The sequence below is a fragment of the Rattus norvegicus genome, chromosome 1, assembly GCF_021556685.1.
Source record: "Rattus norvegicus strain SHRSP/BbbUtx chromosome 1, alternate assembly SHRSP_T2T, whole genome shotgun sequence".
Classification (NCBI taxonomy): domain Eukaryota; kingdom Metazoa; phylum Chordata; class Mammalia; order Rodentia; family Muridae; genus Rattus; species Rattus norvegicus.
The window spans coordinates 146,870,027-146,877,392 of record NC_141534.1 but is presented as its reverse complement, the minus strand read 5'-3'; the positions used below and the strand labels follow the sequence as shown (position 1 = coordinate 146,877,392).

Genomic DNA, 7,366 nt, shown 5'->3' with positions numbered 1-7,366 from the left:
CCAGTAAGACAAAAGAGCGCACAAGGCTACAAACACACCATTGAGTTCACTTTGGGTTGGCCATCTACTGTGGGAACTACTGCTTTTATGCATAGTTAATACACCCAGTGAGACTCCATTGGGGAAAAACGATTTTTCCTTTGCAAGGTATCGCTTGCAGACAGCTTCTTGGTTAGGGGTTGGAGTCCACATCAGCTCTCCCTGTCATTGCTGGGACCCTGTGTCTTGAACCTGTGCAGCTCCTGTGTATGATCCCGCCATCTTTGTGAGCTCATATGCATATCAGTGCTACTGAGTCGGAAAGACTGTTTCCTGAGGCAGCCATCCCCTCCGGCTCTTCCGGTCTTCCGGTCTTCCTTTGTATAGCTCCCCGAGCCCTGAGGGGAGGGCTCTGATGTAGCCGTCCTAGTTAGGACCTAGTGCTCCAAGGTCTCTCTCTGCACGCTGTCCAGCTGTGAGTCTCTGCCTTGGTTCCCACCTACGCAACAGGAAGCGTCTCTGACGGGGCCGAGCAAGCACTGGTCTGTGGGTAAAGCAGAGCATCTTTAGGGATCATCTTACTGCCATATTCCTTTAGCATTTGGTTTTCCTCTAGGCCCATGGCCTATCCTGTTGGGGATTGGTTCTAATGTTTTGGTTTAATGGGGCATCTGCATGTCTAAAGGCTGAAGGTCCTTGCCCCCAATTGGTTTTTGATTGATCAATAAAGAGCCAATAGCTGGGCAAAGGAAGACGGGGCAGGACCTTTAGATCTGTTCAGAGAAGAGAAAATGGAGAATCACCATGATGTTGGGGAGGTGGGAGAAGAGATGGATCAGATTTAGAGCTGTAGGACAGAGAGTCATGTAAGAATTTGGGTAAGTGGCCACTGGCCACTTTCCTGACTGGGCTTGGTGTGGCAGACAGAGGGTTAGAACTGCCCAACCATGAAGCTAGATGGCATTTCAAAATCAAGCTAATGTGTGTGTGTGTTTCATTCACGGATCCGAAGGGTTCCTGAGCAGGTGGCTAGAAGCTTGAGGCCAGCCGGGAGCACAAAGTGGAGTAGCTAAAAACTCAGGCTACACTGTCCAGTCTCAGGGTCTCTGGCCATGGCCGGGTGAGCAGTGTCAGACGTGGTTCTATCTCATGGGCTGGACCTTAAATTCAAGCAGACAGTGGGGCGGTTACTGCCATGCTTGTGTCGCTATTGCACTGGCATAACTGGCAAGTAAGGTCACCACCGTAGACCACAGGGTTTGTGACTGAACTGGTGGCTATATTTCTCCTCTGGCACCATGAAAGCACCTTCCAGTTCCATGAACACTAGGCAGTGGGAGCGAAGGCTCTACTTAGGCACCAGCTCAACTTCCCTATGTCCACCAAGATACGTAAGTATTGTCTTCCGTAATAAGGCCTTACCGTTGGATTGTAGAGTGCAGCCAATAGTCTGGGCAATAGCCTGAGATGTTTGGGGTTTGCAGTTTTCACGGGGCCCCTTCGGCCAATGACTGAACAAGATATAACCCATTCCCCACATTGGAGACATCACTTGGTGCAAATGACCTCTGGGGCTGGGGGCTGTTTGGTGATTCTGTTTCTTTCACATATGTATATGTTATTGGAAGTTTCCACAGTAGTAGGGTCCCACATGACCCTCAAGTGGCCCTCAGTGTTAGCTGTCCCTCCCCATAATCCCTCCCTTACCCCCGTCTTCCATCCCTCTCCCCACTTAGTCTCACTTTGTAGACTTTCTGTCCTCCAGCTCATGGTGATCCTCCTGCCTCAGCTTCCTAAGTGTTGTGCTGACAGGCATGCCTGACCGCGCCTGGCTTAGTAATTTTTCCTCTGTTCCATTTCCTCGTTCATCTCTTCCTAGTCCCTCTGCCATGTCGACGTAGGCAATTCCTCTCTGTTCTGAATAATGGAAGTCGTCCCTCCTTGATTTCAGACACAAGGTTACAATGTCCCCTCCCCGTCTTCCCTCTCCTCTTGGTGAGATTTTGCCTAACCTGTGCACAGGGTAAACTCACTGAACACAGCAGATCATGGGGTGTGGTGGCTCAGGACAGTAACCCCTGCACTTGGAAAGCAGAGGCAAACAGATCAACCTCAGCCACAGAGCCAGCTCAGGACCAACTGCGGTCATACACTCGGACTGGCCGAGAGGGGAAAAGGCAGCCGAGTGCCTGTTGCTAACTGTGACACTATTACCCATGGACAGGAACTGTGGAGGAAGAGGAGGGAGGAGGGGAGGGAGGGGAGGGGAGGAGGAGGAGGAGAGGAGGAGGAGGGGAAGAAGGAGAAGGAACAGGAGGAAAACAAGTAGTAGAGGAGGATGTAACTATGTAGGAGGTGCGGTCACTGGCCCAGGCCTTACAGCTGACAAGTGATCCAGCAATCGGACCCAGTGCCAGGCCCCAAGAGAACGACACCCAGCTGATGAAGCAGTAGGCGTTTAATATAGACTTCCCTTTTTCCTTTTTTGAGACAGGGCCTTGAAGTGGAAACTTAAGGATTCTTCGGAAAGTCAGTTGGATGCTGTTTTTGAAGTGGCAGACACGTGAAGGAACATTTCGCTGAAGCAGACACAGGAGAGAGGATGTTCTGCTAAAGCAAGCACGTGAAAAGGACACATGACGAAGGACTTTTTGCTAACCACACAGATGTCTGCCTTACATTGCATAGTCGAGCTGCATTTGTCAGAACGCCATAGAGAGAGAAACGCACCAAAAAACTTTAGTGGTGAGCTGAAGTTTGTTTCCGCTTCCAAGGACTCGGGCTGATTGGATGCACGGGCTGAGGCAAGGCACATGGAGGACACGTGATGTTTGGAGAATATACACAGGACTCTGAGGAGTGATGGAGAGAGAGCTTGGTTTGCTGGTACAGCTAGCTGTGCAATGCCTGTGGGTCTCTCCTGCTCACTGATCTTCGCTTCCCTGAGAGAGACACAGCACAGAACTTCTCCTGGTGTCCCTCCGGGTTCCTCCTGCTGACTCGTGCTGAGGCCGAGCCCTGGCCCTCTCTGCCAGGTCATGTCACCCAACTTTACTGAACTGGACCGCTGATGTATGTGTGAGGTGTTTACGAGTGGATTGGACTGCTGCTGCTGCTGACCTGTAAACGGAACTGCCGATTTCCAGACTACACAGACGGGAGTTGCTCCAAAGAACCTTTCTAAACAGGTCCACTTCCCCCATATCCTTTCTTTTCCATTACCTCTGGTGCATGGTGGGTTACAAGGAGCTTAAAGTGTTTAAGAACCATCATTAAAAATAGGATTTGAAAAGTTAACGTTGGCCCTGGGTTCGGTCCCCAGCTCCGGAAAAAAAAAAAAAATAAAGAAAAGTTAACGTTACAGAGTCTGACTATGTAGCCCTAGCTGGCTACCCTCAAAGTCACAGAGATGTACCTGCGTTTGCCTTTCAAAGCCTGGGGTTAAAGGTGCGTGCTACCAGGCCAGGTGCCTACCTCATGAAAAACTGGACTGGGGTTACTATGACCACACTGACCTTTTTTTTCCTCCCTGAAACAAGTTTCTCTGTGTAGCCGTGGGTGTCTTGGAACTCACTCTGTAGAACAGGATGGCCTCAACCTCACAGAGATCTGCCTGCCTCTACCTTCCGGGTGCTGGAATTACAGGTGTGCGCCACCACAGCTGGCTTGATGTTTGACTCCTTATTTTTTGGTGTACGGTATAGGTAAACATTCTGTGCAGCACATGAATGCGTAACCAAGGAGGCCAGAAGAGGGCGCCAGATCACCCGGAACTGGAGTTCCAGAGGTTGTTAATGGCTGCCTAGGAGCTAGGAACCAAGACCTGCTCTGGAAGCACAGCCAGTTCTCTTAACCACTAGGCTAGCTCTCCAGTCTCTTTACTGGACATTTGTTGTGGCCTCGCCCACCCCAGCATCTTCCATGGCTTTCTTGTCTCAGGAGATCACCCTACCATCCCCTCACTTAGCTCCAAGTCACGGGGTCATCTTTGGTTCTGAGTTTCGCTTGTTTCACCCCAAGTCCAAGCCTCCACTGAGTCCTGTCCAGTCTGTCCACAGCCATGCCCACCTACCATTTGCATTCAAGGCTGCTCACTGCTCAGCCACACTGCAGCATTCCCAAGTGGACGGACGCCTGGCCCTTTGCTCTTGGCCTCTGCCGGCCACAGCATCCCTCCCACCAGTCCTCCTCTCAGTGTCTTCCAGGGGAGCCGGGCATGGTGGCACAGTCTTGAAATCCTAGCAGCGTCACTAGCAAAGTGGCTCAGCAGAGGCTCGTGTCACTAAGCCTGACAACCTGGGTCAATCCTCAGAACTACACAGTGGGAAGGGAGAGCTTCCTGGAGGTTGTTCTCTAAGTCCACCCAAGCACCATGGGGCCTGCACGCACGTATGAGCACGAAGGCACAGAAGTTAATTAATAATTAATAAAAAATAGAATCCCAACCCTCGAGACACAAAGGCCAAAGGATCAAAAGTTGAAGGCCCATCCTGGGTCACATGAAAGCCTGACTCAAAAAAACAACCAGGCCGGGGGCTGGGTGGATGACTCCGTGGTTCAGAGCACTGTTGCTATTCAACAACAGTCCAATGGGGTTAGCTCACGAACACCGTAACTCCAGTTGTAGGCGATCCAATGCTCTGTGAGTTCCAGGAGCAATACACACACCCGCGCGCACACACATACACACATACACACGCACACACACACACACACACACACACAAAATGCACATACATACGTGCAGGCAAAGCTCTCACACGTCCACACACACAAATCTGTTTTAAAATTTAATTTAAAACAAAGCCAGTGAGATGGCTCAGGGCAGGAGCGTGGTGATAAAACAGCCACCCTTCAAGCCTGTTGATCTCCATTCAGTCCCCAGATCCCAAGTAAAGCAGCTCCAGATGCTCTGTGACCTCAGCACACACACTGTGGCACCACCCCACGACCACATAAAGCACACACAATCACATACAAATAACTTTTTTTTTTTTTGAGATTTTTCAAGACCAGGTTTCTCTGTGTAGCCCTGACTCTCCTGGAACTCACTCTGTAGACCAGGCTGACCTCAAACTCAGAGATCTGTCTGCCTCTGCCCCCTCAGAGCTGGGAGTAAAGATTTGTGCTGCCACCACCCTGTTTGTAAATAACATTTAACAATAAATGAATACAAGAGAAAAGGATAGTAAGGGAGATTTTAGGAAACTTTTAGGAAACAATGGCCCGACAACAACAAAAGGTTTTTTAATACCCGATAAGACCCTCTGAGAGACTCTTGTTTTCCTTTGACCCTCCCTCAGGAAAGTAATCCAGGCTCCAATTCACCAAGAAGCAGACAGACAGGTGCCACCCTGCCCCGTTAGCTATGTGATCTTTTAAAGAAGGTAAGCCGGAAAGTTCTGGCATCAGGCTATGAAGAGAAGCAATGGGGGGAGGGGCACAGGCAGGGAACAAGCCAACAGGAGGCTTCGCCATAAGACAGAACCACCAGGAGAAGACAGGCTTCCGGTACTGGGCAAGGGCTGATCCATACGGAGAGAGTAAAATTAGCTTATTCCCAGCTCCAGGTGGGTCCGGGGCTCACGGATGAACAACCAACGTTTAACTGGGAGAGGAAAATATAGGAGAATATTTTTACGCTCTCCCGGCAAGAAATAATCTTTTTAAAGTGAACTTGAAACTTGCCACATGCCCAAAGAAAGGCAAGCATTTTCTAAGTGTGCAGCCAGATAAGATTCTGTAAAGTAAATGCAGCCTAGCACTCAGCAGACAACGTGACCAGCACCTCCCTCGGCCCCCACCACAGATTGTCTTGGGCATAGGGTTGTAGATGGAGCTCAGCGGGAAGGGCCCTGCTTATCACCGTCCTGGGTTCAGTCCCAAGCACCTCCCTGAAAAGAAGAGAAACCCTAGTACTCTGGAGGTAGTGGCAGGAGGGTCAGGAGTTCAAGGTCATCCTCGGCTGTATAGGGGAGTTCACGGCTGGCCTGGGGTTCAGGAGACTGTTAAAAAATAAAACAAGGGGTTGGGGATTTAGCTCAGTGGTAGAGCGCTTGCCTAGCAAGCGCAAGGCCCTGGGTTCGGTACCCAGCTCCGAAAAAAAGAAAAAGAAGAAAAAAATAAATAAATAAAACAAAAGGCCAGGTGTGGTGCCACATGTCTTTAATCCCAGAACTTGGGAGGCAGTGACAGGCAGATGTCTGAGTTTGAAGTCATCGTGGTCTACAGAACGAGTTCCAGGACAGCTAGTGCGTCACAGAGAAACCCTGTCTCGAAAAGCCAAAACATAAATAGAAAACCAAACCAGTTAGGATGCTGAGCTCAGCTGGCAGAGTCTTGGTGTGGCATGCTGGAAGCAGGATGAGTGTGGGGAACATCTGAAATCCTGGCATTTGAAAGGCAGAGGCAAGAGAGTCAAAAGTCCAGGGTCATCCTCTGCTATTGAGTTAAAGGCCAGCCTGGGCTACTTGAGATCTGATCTAGAAGCAAAATCTAAAGCACAAAGTGGATGGGGCTGGCGACAGTGCTCACCCTGGGTTCCCAGCACCCACACGAAGGTTCACAATGGCTCACAAGCGTGTGTAACTCCCGTTCCAGGGGACTCTGCATCCTCTTCTGGCCTGCATGTGACCTACAGACATACATGTAGAGAAAACTCCCCTACATACAGATAAAATAATTCAATGTTTTGTTTTTTTTTTTTATTTTTAAAGAAACATGGTCATTTGACTGTTAGCCTAGCATGGTGGTTCATACCTGCAAAAGCTAGCCTGGGCTACATGGTAAGTTCTAGGCCAATCGAGGCTAAGTAGACAGACCTTGTCTCAAACAAACAACAACGGAATCAGTAACACAATTCTTTCATTCTTTTCCAATAACAGAAAACGATTCAGATAAAGTTAAAAAGAGACACCACAATAAAAAAATTTGCAGCACATCTAGTAAGCAGGAGATTTGTACATAGAAAAGGATGGGGTATTTTCGTTCAGGAAACAACGACGAGGCTCACATACAGAGCACAGGCTCAGCCTGCACAAGGCTGCACACTCAGCCTGTAGCCCTCAAACCTCAAACAACGTAAGAAGTAAAATCCAGTTCTCAGCAAGACGACCGAGTGGCACATAGACTGCTGGGGACATGAGAGCTAAATCAGGTCCTTTGGGGAACAGAACTCTCCTTGCCAAGGGGCTGGCCTTAAAGACATGAGACTCAACCTAAACCTTGAGCGCTGGAGACAATTTGGGCAGGAAGAAAAGGAAAACTTTTGTCACCCTTACTTTTTATTTATTTTTATTATTTTATGTGTATGAGTGTTCTGCCTTCGTGCGTGTCTGTACACCGTGTGCTGGTGCCTGAGGAAGTGGTAAGCCTCCATGTGGGTGCT

At 49.4% G+C, this 7,366-nt stretch overlaps 1 long non-coding RNA gene across 2 annotated transcripts; it reads right to left on the bottom strand.

Moving 5' to 3' along the window:
- Window positions 1–50: 50 nt before the first annotated feature.
- On the bottom strand, window positions 51–4,387 carry LOC134483745 (uncharacterized). Of its 2 annotated transcripts, XR_015651805.1 has the most exons (3): window positions 4,052–4,387; window positions 2,710–2,831; window positions 51–523 (listed from the first exon to the last, which is right to left on the bottom strand). It is a non-coding gene; the product is annotated as an uncharacterized LOC134483745 (long non-coding RNA). The 2 variants fall into 2 exon arrangements; XR_015651804.1 differs by lacking the exon at window positions 51–523 and having other exon boundaries at window positions 2,420–2,831; window positions 4,052–4,297.
- Window positions 4,388–7,366: the final 2,979 nt, after the last annotated feature.